General features: G+C 41.9%; 1 protein-coding gene across 12 annotated transcripts in view; it reads right to left on the bottom strand.

Moving 5' to 3' along the window:
• Positions 1 to 746: 746 nt before the first annotated feature.
• C16H10orf120 (chromosome 16 C10orf120 homolog) overlaps positions 747 to 15,371 on the bottom strand; it is a 65,553-nt gene continuing 50,928 nt past the window's right edge. For 7 of the 12 annotated variants that reach the window (XM_060286646.2, XM_060286641.2, XM_060286643.2 and 4 more), the window contains 3 exons: positions 15,042 to 15,076; positions 11,271 to 11,492; positions 747 to 10,969 (listed from right to left, as the gene is read on the bottom strand). The gene's annotated coding sequence lies outside the window, so the exon portion shown is untranslated. The remainder of the gene's footprint in view (positions 10,970 to 11,270; positions 11,493 to 15,041; positions 15,077 to 15,371) is intronic. The other 5 variants (XM_060286649.2, XM_060286648.2, XM_060286645.2 and 2 more) reach the window with 4 other exon arrangements.

Genomic DNA, 15,371 nt, shown 5'->3' with positions numbered 1-15,371 from the left:
GAGAAGACCTCAGGTTTTACTCAGGACTGGATCAAGACCCTGAGTTATGAAAGCATATGGGCCTTCATGACGTGTGTGTGCGTGTGTGTGTGTGTGTGTGTGCGCACGCGCACATCTGGGGTGGGCTGGATAACGTCTTCCAGCACCACGTGAGGAGCTAGGCCAGCACCACTGATGTTCACTCTCCAGTGTGTGAGCACAGTGACGTCTCTGCCTGCGGGAGAAGTGGAAAAGGGAAAGTGTCTAGTGGGGAAGGGTCCCTGGTGGCTGGAGTCACAGGACCCCATTCTAACAAGATGTCCGTTTCAGGAAGAGATTCCTAGAAGGAAGGCTAGTCCTGCTTTGACTTCCCTTCTTGAGGGAAGGTCTAGCTCAGAGAGAGAAGAAGCCATTTGGGAGTTGTCTGCCCTTTTCTGGAGGACCAGCTGGAAACTGCAAACGGGCTGCCTCCGCAAAGCCGCAGGCACTGAGCCCACCCTGGGGCTGCGCTTTGCGGGAACGGAGAGCAGTCAGATGAGGCCCAGGACTTTTCCTTGCACTTGTTCTCAGTTTGTAACTGCATCTGTAATGTGCCTGACTCTTTTCTCTAACACAGGGAAGCAGACTGACGTCCTCCCTGGAGACAAAGGCTGCTGAACTGGAATTAGGTTTGGCTTGTAGTGGTTGTGGGGGGGCAAAAGCTTATCGTTACCCTCTTAGGGTTTTATGCGGCAGGGCTGCGGCTTCAGTTGACAGAAGACAACTCAACAGGAGGAAAACATACAAGTTTATTTAATGCAAGTTTTACATGACGTGGGGAGAGACTTCATAAGAAATGGAACCCCCCCCAAATTGGGAAACCTACTTGCTTTTATATGTGTTTCAACAAAGAGAAACAACGGTGGAAAAGTAATTACACTATGTGAGGAAGACAAGATACTTAGAATTATTTTACCAAGGTCTCTGTGTATAGAATGCTCTGGACTCAACTTTATGTCCTGATGATAAGGATGTTATTTCCTTCTGGCATCAGGAGGATGCATTTCAATGGCAACTTGTCTCCTGTTTTTAAGAAAAAGAAGGAAGGTCAGAGTGCGCGTGAGTGTGCTGTTGCTTTCGATTTGTCTTTTTTCAAGTGTCTTTAAGTCAAAACAGTCAATATGCCACATCAACATACTTTCTGGTGGCAAGTTCTGAATTCCTTCAGGGTAAACATGAAAACAGGTTCAAGATTTTAAATAGGCTCAATTGTTTTAAAGCTAAGTCATTTCAAACTTTAGAGTCACTCAGGAGCCTCTCTGGTTGAGCTGGTGCAGGGCAGTGATCTACAGTCCTCCCGTTCCCAACTGTGATTCTTACAGAGTTGGCTCACCAGTCACTTTGAGAAATGTTCCTTTGCCTTTGCGTAAAAACCTCCCTGAAATTCAGCCCATGACTATATGGATAACATAGGAAAAAATCAAAAGCTCACATGGGTTCAAATAGAAAAGTAATGTTTCTAAGATCTGGAAACACTGATGACACAAAAATGGCCAGTAGGTTGAAGCTCAGGGGTCAACTGAGAGCTGGGAGCCGCCGTGTCCTCCAATGACATGACCTGCTGGGAGGGCCAGGAGCTGGCCAACCACATGGGGACTGATGTGCACCCACCCACCCAACGACCACCAGCTAAGGGAGGCTGATGAAGATCTTCTGCTGGACCTGGGGCCCCGCTGTGGGAGACAGAAGGTGGACACAGCGCAGGCACTCCTGGATCTCTGACTGGATCTGCAACTAGATCTGCAGTATCTCTGCAGGAGATCCAGCTGGCCCAGGAAAGAGCCACAGGGAGGTGACTGTGAAACCACTAGGACCAGGAGAGGAGAGTGTGGGGACGGAGAATGGGGAGAGGGCTGCGGGAGACACAGGGATCATGACGATATCCCGCTCCACATGGACCTACAAAACGAAATCACAACACATTTATTGAAGGAAATGCTAAGCATGTTGGCCAAGGAAATCAACACCTGGCACAGAAGTTTACTCTGGGTTAGTGTGTTTGGGGAGATGGTTTTTTGTTTTGCCTCACGTGTCTAAATGACCAACTTTATTTAATCAGTGACAAGTTTCCTCAAAGGTGTTCTAAAAGCCATTTGGCTCTTTTATGGTTTTTTTTTTATATTTTATAATTTTATTTATTTTTTTATACAGCAGGTTCTTATTAGTTGTCCATTTTACACATATTGGGGTATATACGTCAATCCCAATGAACTGGGAGACTGAGATTATTTTTAACGACGTCAAATTTACATAACATAAAATGAACCATTTCAAGGGTACTTCAGTGGAGTTCAGTGTTATCACCGTGTTGTACAGCCACCAAGTCTATCTAGTTCCAACGCATTTTCATCAGCCCTAAATGAAGCCCACAGCATAAATGGTCATCTCTTTTCCCCTCCATCCTGTTGGAAGACTGACACTACCTTGCCACCATCCATCTGCTTCTGTCTCTACAGATTTACCTCGTCACTCCAGATTAATTTTTAAGAACACTCCTGCAAAGACTGTAATAGGAATCTTGAAGGAGATCAATGGTATCTTGAAGGCATAACTTCTGACAGTTAAAAAAATAATAATCTATTTTGAAATAATTTCAAAGCCATATGGGCAAGAATCTTCAACAAAGTGTTAGTATGTTGAATCCAATAGTGTATACACACAATCATGTGGGATTACTTATGGGTATGTAAGGCTGGTGGAACATTCAAAAGTCAATTATTGTAATCCAGCACATCAATAGGGTGAAAAAGAAAAATCACATGATCATAACAATATATGCATGAAAACGTTTGACAAAATTCAACTCATTCATCATCAGTATTCAGGGTAAAATAGGAACAGAGGGAAACTTCCTCAACTTCAGAAAGAATATGCATAAAAACCCCATAGCAGGCATCACACTTAATGATGAGAAATTCAAATCTTCCCATGAATATCTGGTACAGGGCACGTATATTCCCTCTCACCACTCCTTTTCAACATCATACTGGAAAGTTTTGCTTCCAGTATGCAATAAGGCAAAGAAAGTAAGTAAAAAGTATTCAGATTGGTAAGGAAGAGATTAACTTTGTTCACAGATGACATGATCGTCTCTTAGAGAATATGAAAGAACTGTTAAGAAAAAAAAAAAAAACCTCTTGGAAGTAATACGTGATTATACCAAGGCTGCAGAATAAAAAGGTTAATATACAAAAGTCAGTTGCTTGCCTATATATTAGCAATGAACAAACAAAATTTGAAGTAAAAAACACAATATAATTTACATTAATACCCCAAAAGTGAAATGCTTAGGTTTTAATCAAGCAAAATTTTTACGTGATCTACATGAGAAAAACTACAAAACTCTTTTGAATTAAATCAAAGGGTAGCTAAGTGAATGGAGAGATAATCCATGTTCGTGGGCAGGAAGACTCAATATTGTCAAGATTTTAGTTCTTCCCAAATTGATCTATAAATTCAATGCAATCCCATTCAAAATCCCAGCAAGTTATTTTGTGGGTATGGACAAGCTGACTGAAAACTTTATATGTGGAGAAAAATGACACAAAATAGACAAGAAAATATTGAAGGAGAAGAACAAAATTGGAAGACTGACACTATCTGACTTCAAATTTTCTATAATGCTACAGTTATCAAGACAGCATGAACAACTCATACAGCTTAATATAAAAAAAAAGCTCAATCAAAAAATGGGCAGAAGACCTAAATATCAATAGAAATTTCTCCAAAGAAGACACACAGATGGCCAACAGGCACATGAAAAGATAATCAATATCACTAATTATTAGAGAAATGCAAATCAAAACCACAATGAGGTATCACCTCACACCAGTCAGAATGGCCATAGTTAAAAAGCCTACAAATAACAAATGCTGGAGAGGGTGTGGAGAAAAGGGAACCCACCTACACTGTTGGAGGGAATGTAAATTGGTGCTGCCACTATGGAGAGCTGAATGGAAGTTACTTAAAAACCAAAAATAGTGTTAACATATGATCCAGAAATCCTGCTCCTAGGAATATATCTGGAGAAAACTCTAATTCAAAAAGATACACGCACCCCAATGTTCATAGCAGCACTGTTTACAATAGCCAAGACACGGAAGCAACCTAAATGCCCATTGACTGATGAATGGATAAAGAAGATGTGGTATACATACATATATATATATATATATATATATATATATACACACAATGGAATAATACTCAGCCATAAAAAAGAATGAAATAGTGTCATTTGCGGTAATGTGGATGGACCCAGAGATTATCACATTAAGTGAAGTAAGTCAGACAGAGAAAGACAAATATCATATGATATCACTTATATGTGGAATCTAATCATGTATCATGGTATTTACACAAAAATAATTGAAAACTTATGTTCACACAAAAATCTGCACTCGAATGTTATGCAGCTTTATTAATAATTGTCAAAACTCAGAAGCAACCAAGACGTCCTTTGGTAGGTGAATGAATCAATAAAGTGTAGTACATCCAGGAATGGAACATTATCCAGCACTAAAAAGAAATGAGCTATCAAACCATGAAAAGGGACTTCCCTGGTAGTGCAGGGGTTAAGAATTCACCTGCCAATGCAGGGGACATGGGTCCAATCCCTGGTCTGGGAAGATTCCACATGATATGGAGCAACTAAGCCCATGCACCACAATTACTGAGCCTGTGCTCTAGAGTCCACGAGCCACAACTACTGAAGCTTGCGTGCCGCAACTACTGAGGCCACATGCTGCAACTACTGAAGCCTGTGCACCTAGAGCCAGTGCTTCACAACAAGAGAAGCCACCACAATGAGAAGCCCGTGTACTGCAATGGAGAGTAGCCCCTGCTCACCGCAACTAGAGAAAGCCCACGCACAACAATGAAGATCAAACACAGCCGAAAAAACAAACAAACAAAACCAAAAAAAGAAAAGACAAATGGAAGAAACTTAAAGGCATATTGATAAGTGAAAGCCGCCAATCTGATAAAGCTACATACTTTACCATTCCAGCTATTTGACATTCTAGAAAATGTAAAACTATGAAGACAGTAAAAAGGTCAGTGGTTTGCAGGGCTTAGGGAGGAGTGATGAATATGTGGAGCACAGAGGATTTTGAGGGCAATGAAAATACTCTGTGTGATATTATAATGATGGATATATGTCATTACACATTTGTCCAAACCCACAGAATGTTCGAACACCAAGAGTGAAGTCTAATGGAAACCACCGACTTCAGATGATTATGATGCTTCAATTTTGATTCATCAGTTGTGACAAATGTACCACCCTGATGAGTTATGATGATAATAGACTAGGCTATGCATGTGTGGGGCTTGGGATATCTCTGTGACTCCCTCACAATTTTGCTCTAAACCTAAAACTGCTTTTAAAAATAGTCTTATGACAGGAATTTCTTGGTGATCCAGTGGTTAGGACTCCGAACTTCCACTGCTGGGGCCTGCGTTCAATCCCTGGTTGGGGAACTAAGATCCCACAAGCTGCATGGCATGGCCAAAAAAAAAAAAAAAAAAGGTCTCATGAAAACAAGGGTAATGAGATTTTTAAAATAACTATTTTATCCATTCATCCATTCATTAATTCTTTGATTCAATAAATGTTTATTGTTTGCCCAAAAAATGGTATTAGTAATTCAAAGTGTCCTGCATCAAAAAACCATAGTTTTTTAAAGAAATATAACTCTCACCAAAATGGGTATAGAGGGAACACACCTCAACATAATAAAAGCCATATATGACAAGCCCACAGCTAATACCATACTCAATGGTGAAAAGTTGAAAACATTTCCTCTAATATCAGGAACAAGACAAGGAGGCCCACTCTTGCCACTTTTATTCAACACAGTATTGGAATTCCTAACCACAGCAATCAGAAAAGAAAAAGAAATAAAAAGAGTCCAAATTGGAAAGGCAGAAGTTAAATGTCACTGTTTGCAGATGACATCGTAGTATACATACAAAATCCTAAAGATAAAACCCAAGAACTACTGGAACTCATCAATGAACTTGGTAAAGTGGCAGGATACAAAACTAATATAAAGAAATCTGTTTCACTTCTATACACTAAACACAAACTATCAGAAAATGAAATTTAAAAAACAATCCCATTCACAATCACATCAAAAAGAATAAAATACCTAGGAATAAACCTAAGGTGGTAAAAGACCTGTACCAAGAAAACTATAGGACACTAATGAAAGAAACTGAAGATGACACAATCAGATGAAAAGATATACCAAGTTCATGGATTGGAAGAATTAATATTGGTAAAATGACTGTAATATCCATGGCAATCTACAGAATCAAAGCAATCCCTATCAAAATACCAATAGCATTCTTCACAGAACTGGAACAAATAATTCTAAAATTTGTATGGAAACACAAAATACCCTGAATAGTCAAAGTAATCTTGAAAAAGAAGAACAAAGCTGGAGCTATCTCTCTGCTGCCTGATTTCAATCTATGTTATAAAGCTACAGTAATCAAAACAGTCTGGTACCAGCAGAGAAACAGACACATAGATCAATGGAACAGAATGGAAAGCCCAGAAGTTAACCCACACATATATAGGCAATTAACGTAAGATAAAGGAGGCAAGAATATACAATGGGGAAAAGACAGTCTCTTCAATAAACTGTGTTGGGAAAACTGGACAGTTACTTGTCCAGCAAAAGAATGAAACTAAACTACCCTCTTATATTGGTCACAAAAATAAATTCAAAATTGATTAAAGACCTAAATGTAAGACTAGAAACCATAAAACTTCTAGAAGAAAACATAAGCTCTTTGACATTGGTCTTAGTAATATTTTTTGGATATGTCTCCTTGGGCAAGGGAGACAAAAGTAAAAATAAATAAGACTACTTCAAAGAAAAATCTTTCACACAGGGAAGGAAACTATCAACAAAACAAAAAGACCACTTACTGAATGAAAGAAGATATTTGTAAATGATATATCTGCTACTGAAATAAGGAAGATATTTGCAAATGATATATCTGCTACTGAACTGAACTTGGGTCCACATGCCTGATGTGCAGCAAAGCCAATATACTGACACTGGGTTGTGGTCAAGGAAAGTACAGCATTTATTTCTGGGTGCTAAGCAAAGAGAATGGGCAACTTATGTTCATATGGCCTGAAATCTTGGATGATTTTCAGGGGAGGGTTTTTAAAGACAGTGTGAGGGAGAGGGTCACAGGGTGTATTTCAGCTCATGCACAATTCTCTGGTTGGTTGATGGTGAGGTAACAGTGTGATGTTTCAGGAATCTCAATCATCAACCTTCTGGTTCAAAAAGGTCTGGGGTCTACATACTGGTGGTCAGCATACAGTTAACTTCCTTCACCTGGTCGGGGTTTTAGTACCTGCAAAACAACTCAAGGATATGGCTCAGGATATTCTCTATAGCCCTTAAGGAGGAACTAAAGGTCCTTGACTTTGTTTTATGGTTAAGCTCTTATTATGTTGTCTTGCTTGATTGCTTTCCTTTGTTTCTGCATATTCTCACTTCTCTGATTAAATTTGTTCTTTGGAACTCAGGGAAGGTGTAGGATGCTAAATCTTCTCTCCAAACAAGAGGAGGGAAACAGGAGGGCGTCTGTCCTCAGGAAAGCCCTATAGGGTCCTATTCTATTTCGAGTCCTAAAAGGGATTAATATCCAAAATTTACAAAGAACTCATACAACTCAACGTGAAAAATAAACAATCTGATTAAAAAAGAGGGTCTGAATAGATATTTTCCAGAGAAGACATACAGATGGCCAACAGGAACATGAAAAGATGCTTAACATCACTAATCACCAGAGAAATGCAAATCAAAACCACACTGAGATATCACCCACACGTATCAGAACAACTATTTCCAAAAGAAAAAAGATAACAAGTGTTGGCATGGATGTGCAGAAAAGGGAATCCTTGTGCACTGTTGGTGGGAGTATAAGTTGGTGCAGGCACTATGGAAAACACAATGCAGATTTGTAAAAAAATTAAAAATACAACTACAATATTAACCAGCAGTTCCACTCCTGGGTATTTATCTGAAGAAAATGAAAAGATATATGCACTCCAATGATCATAGCAGCATTATTTACAATAGCCAAGATATGGAAGCAATTTAAGGGCCCATCAATAGATGAATGGACAAAGAAGAGGTGGTACATACATACAATGCGATGTTACTAAGCCATAGAAAAGAATGAAATTTTGTCATTTGCAACAACATGATAGACCCAAAGGGTTTTATGATAAGTGAAATAAGTCAGACAGAGAAAGACAAATACTGCATGATTTTGCTTATAGGTGGAATCTAAAAAACAAAACAAATGAACAAACATGATGAAACAGACAGAATTACAGACATAGAGAAAAAACAGGTGATTGCCAGAAAGGAAATGGGTAGGAGGAGGAAAGAAATAGGTGACAGAGATTAAGTGGTAGATACTTTCAGTTACAAAATAAATGAGTCACAAGTATGAAATGTACAGTGTGAGGAATACCATCGATAACTAAGTAATATCTTTCTATGGTGACATCGTAACAAAACTTTGAAATGTACAGGAATATCTCTTCACTATGTTATGTAGCAGGAACTAACAGAGTGTTTAAAGTTGTTGTACTTCAAAAACAAACAAACAAACAAACAAACTCACAGAATAAGATATCAGATTAATGGTTACCAGAGGAGGTGGGTGGGGGAGGGAGAATTGGATGAAGTCAGTCAAAAAAGACAAACTTCCAGTCATAAGAAAAATTAGTACTAGGCATGTAATGTACAACATGATAAATACAATCAACACTGTATGTTATACATTAAAGTTGCTAAGAAAGAAAATCCTTAGAGTTTTCATCACATGGAAAAAAATTTTTTCTATTTCTTTAGTTTATAACTATATGAGATTATGGATGATCACTAAACTTATTATGATAAATATTTCATGATGTATGTAAGGTAAATCATTATGCTATACACCTTAAACTTATACAGTGCTGTATGTTAATTATATCTCAATAAAAGTGGAAGAAAAAATAGGAATTCAGAGATTATTTAATAAAATATGATGGCGGATGCCCTGAAATTATCCAGAGTGAAAAAAAAAAAAGTTTTCTGCTCAAAGGCCATAGTTTCAGGCAATTTTACAAGGAAATATCACTGTTTTCAATCATCTTTATCTTTTTTTTATATAAAATTATTTTATTTATTTATTTTTGGCTGCATTGGGTCTTTGTTGCTGCGCGCGGTGTTTCTCTAGTTGCGGGAAGCGGGGGCTACTCTTGGTTGCGGTGCGCGGGCTTCTGACTGTGGTGGCTTCTCTTGTTGCAGAGCACGGGTTCTAGGCGCACAGGCTCAGTAGTTGTGGCTCGTGGGCTCTAGAGCACAGGCTCGGTAGTTGTGGCGCACGGGCTTACTTGCTCCGTGGCATGTGGGATCTTCCCGGACCAGGGTTTGAACCCGTGTCCCCTGCATTGGCAGGCGGATTCTTAACCGCTGCGCCACCAGGAAAGCCCAATCATCTTTACCTTATTCAAAATATCTTAGAGGAAGTAAAAAGGCTACCCAAATCGTTTTAAATTTAGAATAATCTCATAAAATTATGATCTGATGTGAGTAATAGGCAAGGACAGTACAGGAGAGGAAACTAGGCAAAGTTATGAACATAGATGCAAATATAAGATAAAAGAAAATGGAATAGGATAGAACTTTAGGGAACTGAATTTAGTAGTTTATAAAATATTCTTAAAAAGTAAGGTTTTACATAGATATAGTTGGATACTGCTACTAACCACTTTCTATTTAAATTTATTTAAATTTATCAGTAGATGAGATAATTTCCTTCTTTGTTGGTTTTTAAAGTTTTATTTTTTGTGTGTGCAAGGACTGAATTTGAATAAAATTAGTAAACAAGGGGGAAAAAAAGTAAGGTTTTACCCTAAGAATGCAAACATAATTTGAAATCAGAAAATCTATTAATGAAATTTCTCATATTAATAGAATTAACACTAAAATCCATATTAACACCTCAATGGATACAGAAGCAAATTCAACAAAACTGAATAGCTATTAATGTTGTAACAAAACGCTTAGAAACTAGTCATTGAAGGAAACAAGTTTAAGTTCATAACTCACAACAAGAAAGAACATACAGCAAAACATATAATTTATAACTGAGACGTCAGGAGCAAGCCTAGAACACTACAGAATGACTGTCATCAAGTTTAGTCAACATTGGATTGGAGGCTTTCCTCCAGTATAGCCAATATAGCCTTTCCTCAAGAAAAGTGAGATGGAGCAGGTCTGCTCAGCTAGGGGGGCCCAAACAGAAGACAGCTCTTGTTCTTCTGAGTCTCTAAGGAAACTTAGAAGCACTTTCTGTCCTTGGATTCATGAGACCTTAAATGGGTGAGGATGTTTCCTGCCGCGTGTGATTGAAACCCCATCTCAAATGCCTTCAACAACAAGGATGGGGATGACTCCTGGGGCTGGAAGAGTGGAGGTTTTGGAGGTGAGGTTGCCCAGTGGCTCTGGACTGGCAGCCCCACCCTCCTCTTGCCTTGTGACTTGACTTCACTCTCAGTTGGGAGGAAGTGGAGAGCAGACCTCTCCCACCTCCCCTGCAGCCAGACCTTTCCTTTCACTTCAGTGGCCCATTTAGGGGACACGCTCATTCCTGCACCATCACCAACCAGGACAGGGAGTCCCCTGGTGACACTCACACCACCTCTTCCACCACTGAGGCCAGTTCTCAGAGCTGGGTCTGGGATCAACCTCTCCCAAAGCCCATGGGACATTCAGGGGGGAAGAGAAACTGAATAAACCTGTGGTTCTCTGTCAACGAGGAGGGAATCCATGCTGGGGAGGCAGCTTACAAAATGCCCAAGAGACCCTTGAATGTTTCCGTGAGAATAAAGCCTGGGTGCTCAGCAGGAGATGACGCCCATCTGGAAAGAGAGTAGATGGAAAGTTCTCATGGGGTGGAAGGCACGTAGGGGTCTGTGAGCCAGGTGGAGACAACTAGTACATCTCATGGAGAAGGAGAGGTAAGATGTGCCGTGGAGCAGTCCACAGGGAAGGAGCTTAGAAGGGGGGAGACCAGGCTTGTTTAGAAACCAGGTGTGACCTTTGGGGACAGAATCCGAGGGGCAAAAATCCTCAAAAACTGCTGTTAACCCATAAATTTCCTCCAGAGGACGTTGTGATTTTAGGAACCTTGAATTTCCCTGGAAAAGGGACCGTGCTTACTTTTTCTCCCCAGGCAGCCACAGCCGTGCTTGGACACTGCTGGGAGGACAGCCAGCCTGACACTTTGGAGTTGAAGGCAGGTGCTTGGGCTGGGATGTAAGATGAGGAACCGCCTTTTCCCCAGGGTTCCCGTGTTGACTCAATTCTTGCATTTATATCCATTGGGGAGCTCATCCGTCCTCTCCACAGACCAGGGCTGGGTAGTATTCTGAGTAAAGGTGGCTGTGAGGGGTAACAGGGAAAGATTAGGAAAGGGATATTCTAGACGGAAGGAGAACTGTGAGGAAATATTATATTTTATATTGGTAATAACCAGGGAGCTTAACGACTGAAGCAGAATTCTCATTGTATCCTGAGAGGGAGAAGCTGTCCAGTGTGCTTCCTCCCCCATTCATCAGCCAGGAGAGCTTGAGTGACCAGATGGCTCAAGGCAGCTTCCCTGGGTTCTGCTTGGGATGGAACGTTTCTCCACACTGTGAACCCATTAGGGCCTCTATGAAAAGACATAGGGATTGGAAAGGACAGGAAGTTTCTACAATCCATAAGAAAAAGATGAGTGATGCAACAGTAATAGAAAACTGGCCCAAAGATATGTATGAACAGGCATTTCACCAAAGAGCTGCAGTTGCATTAGAAACATAAAAAGAGACCAACTCCCCCGGCAATTGGAGAAATAACAATTAAAAAAAACTAGATATTAATTATAGGGTTTTAGATCAACAAGAAATTTTGACAGATTTGGTAAAATCCAGAGATGTTTATTTTTCAGGGAACCGGACTCTCATGTTTCTGTTTGGTTTGTAGTTGCTAATACTCCTTCGAAGGCAGTTGGGCTGCCATTTCTCTTTATGGCTGAATGACTTCTATTGTATGGACAGATCACGTTTCATTTACCCATTCATCAGTGGTTGGACATTTGGGTTGTTTCCACACTTTGTCTCTTACAATAATCCTGCTACGAATATTCATGCATACTTTTCTGTGTGGACTTACATTTTCATTTCTCGGGTAAATACCTAGTGGAAAGCTGGGCCACATGGAAACTCCTGTGGAGTCTGGTGAGAACCTGCTAGACTGTCTTCCACAGGAAGTTTCCCTGGGTTCTTATAACTGTGACACTCCTTGGACAGAGCCATATGGTATTGGTGTCATAAATATAGAAGGAATTCTGACGTGTGTACCCATGTCATCCTTGTGGAGACACCACACACGGGCTGGTATGTACTACAGCTGCTCCACCAATCCTGACCCACACCTGGAGCAGACTGGGGGCTGTCTATGCGCCTTTGCCCTGAGTGACAAAGGAGGGCTCTCAGAGAGACCAGGCAGCCAGGAGATCAGACCTCATCCCGCTTCTGCCACTGTCACCCTGTGACGTTGGGCAAGTCCCTTGATCTCTCTGGGTCTCAGTTCCCATCCTGTCCAAAGTGTTGTGAGGCTTCTGCAAGTTACTAGAGGTAAAAGTGCTGTCACTTAACCCCAGGCAGGAGGTGCTCCCCAAACAAGAGTTCCACGTGGCAGGTGGGCAACTTGCCGCCCTTCATCCAGGACCACAGGGAGAGGAGAGGAAGAGAAGAAACGGCCCATTATTTCCCAGTCTGGGTGAGAAAGGACACAGAAGTGTCTTAGAAAGACAAGGGGTAAGTAGCAGGCAGCCTCCCTCCCTCTAGAGAACCCGAGGCTCCTGCAGCCCTGCTGGCCTGGCCTCCAGAGGGAGGGAGGAGATCAGGTGTCAGCGGCTGTGTCTATATAGCCCCAGGCCTCCAGGGCCAGGCTCATTCCTGAGGCTGCTGCCAGGCCTGCTAAGATGAAGCTGTCCAGCGCCATCCCTTGGGCCTTGCTGCTCAGCACAGGTAAAGCCTGGCCCCGAGCCCCTTACTCCTGGGCCTCTCTCTCTGCTTCCTGTTCAATCTAGAGATTCTATGCAGTTTGCTTGTTGCCAGCGAAGACAGTCTGCAAGATACTCTCCTCCAACGAGATGTCTCCCTCACCCTGGGCTGCAGGAGGAGGGGTCCAACAGGATGGCCATGACCCTGCGCTGAGACCACCTTGATTTTTAAACATTCTCTGGGCTCCCCTGTCTTTGTTCTGAGATGTTTTCTTGGGTCTCCCTGCCTCCCCACTCCCTCCTGCCTTAAGCCAATGTCCCTGGGATGCACTGCGGGGCAGCCAGGGCTCAGCCCAGACCTGGATGAGGGGAACCAGACGTGTTTTCGCTTTGGAGGGGTTCTTGGAGCTGTGACTGTGTGGGTGCTTGGAGGGGGGACCCTGGCTGGACCTGAGCTGGAGGGGGTGACCAATGGGGAAACGGGGGCCCCTGAGGAAGCCCCAGGACAGGTGGGTGTGCTCTGCACCTGCCCCCAGGGATTGAGACGTGGCAGCAACACAAGTTCGGGAACGAACAGCAGGAACAGCAGCTCCCCCCAGGGGCTGAGGATGTCCTGACAGGGAGAGCCTAGCCCTGCCGCTGGGACTGCCCTTGACCGCAGGAGGGAGAGCAGCGCTGATTCCCGATGCTGGGAGGGGAAAAGAAGCCGTCATTTCTTCAGGGAGACCTCTGTCTTCTTCTCCCTCATTCTGTATCTCTGTCTCATTCTGTCCTTCCCCCTGCTGTCCCCCTTTCTGCTCCAGCTCCTCTTCAGCTCTGCTCACTCTGCTTCCCTGCCCTCGACCTATTGTTCCTCCCCTGCTCACCTTTGCCCCTCACACTTCAGGGCAGGACAGCCCCCATCACTAGGCTCTCCCCTCCCCTCTCCTCCTCACTACTCTCATCACCTTCAGGCAACGCGGGTCGGGGCTAGGAGATGCAGGTGGTGGCAAGTGGAAGGACAGGTCAGTGCGGTCAGTGTGTGAGCACAGACCCCTGTCAGTGTCCATCCCAGGCTGCTGTGAGGACCTTCCTGTCTGCCTGGTCCAGCGGGTGCGCCATTCTGATGGGACATTTTGTGGGCAGCTTGTGGGTAGAAATGCGTCCATCAGAGCCCTTCCTGCATCTGCTGTTTCTCAAGTGCCTTCAGTTCAAATCATCAGTGTGCCAAGATGGTATGTTTCAGGAATGAGATATTTAATGCACAAATCAATAATAAGGATGAAAATTAAAATAGTTACTAAAAAATAGTGGAAGAAAGTCCACTAAGAAGATACAACAATCACAAATGGCACACTTAACATAACTGCAAAGCAAAAACTGATCGTGGTAGAAGGAGAAATGAATGTGGTGGGTGATTTTACCACAAAGTGTGAATATTTAAAATTTTGATCTAAAAGATGAATATAGGACTCGTACCCTAGAACTCATGAACTGTCTTTTCAAGGACGTGTTGAACATTCACAAAAATTAATCGTGTCATAGATTAATTTTTAAATCCAGTAATTAAAGATGTCATATACACCATGTTTATAACTTCAAGGCAATTAAATAGTAAAATAAAAGTATTAAATTATTTGTAAACTTTGAAAATGAACTCCAAAATAAAATAATTCTTGAGAGGGAGGTAAAATGGTAATAGAAATTATTAAATGTTTAGAATATAATGATGATGGGGCTTCCCTGGTGGTGCAGTGGTTGAGAGTCCGCCTGCCGATGCGGGGGACGCGGGTTCGTGCCCCGGTCCGGGAAGATCCCACATGCCGCGGAGCGGCTGGGCCCGTGAGCCGTGGTCGCTGGGCCTGCGCGTCTGGAGCCTGTGCTCCGCGACGGGAGAGGCCACAGCAGTGAGAGGCTCGCGTACCGCAAAAAAAAAAAAAAAAAAAAAGTAAAAATAGACTTACCATGTGATCCAGCAATCCCTCTCCTGGGCGTATATCTGGAAAAGATGAAAACTCTAACTCAAAAAGATACATGCACCCCAATATTCATAGCAGCGCTATTTATAATAAACAAGATATGGAAGCAACCTAGGTGTCCATCGATGGAGAAATGGATAAAGAAGATGTGGTATAAATATATAATGGAATACTACTGAGCTAAAAAGAAGAATGAAATATTACCATTGCAGCAACATGAATGGATCTAGAAATGATCATACTAAGTGAAGTGAGTCAGACAAATATCATATGCTATCACTTATATGTGGAATCTAAATAAAAAATGATACAAAT

This window comes from Globicephala melas, chromosome 16 (genome assembly GCF_963455315.2).
Source record: "Globicephala melas chromosome 16, mGloMel1.2, whole genome shotgun sequence".
Lineage (NCBI taxonomy): Eukaryota > Metazoa > Chordata > Mammalia > Artiodactyla > Delphinidae > Globicephala > Globicephala melas.
Note: the sequence above shows the minus strand (reverse complement) of the source record. Positions and strands in the feature narration are given on the sequence as shown.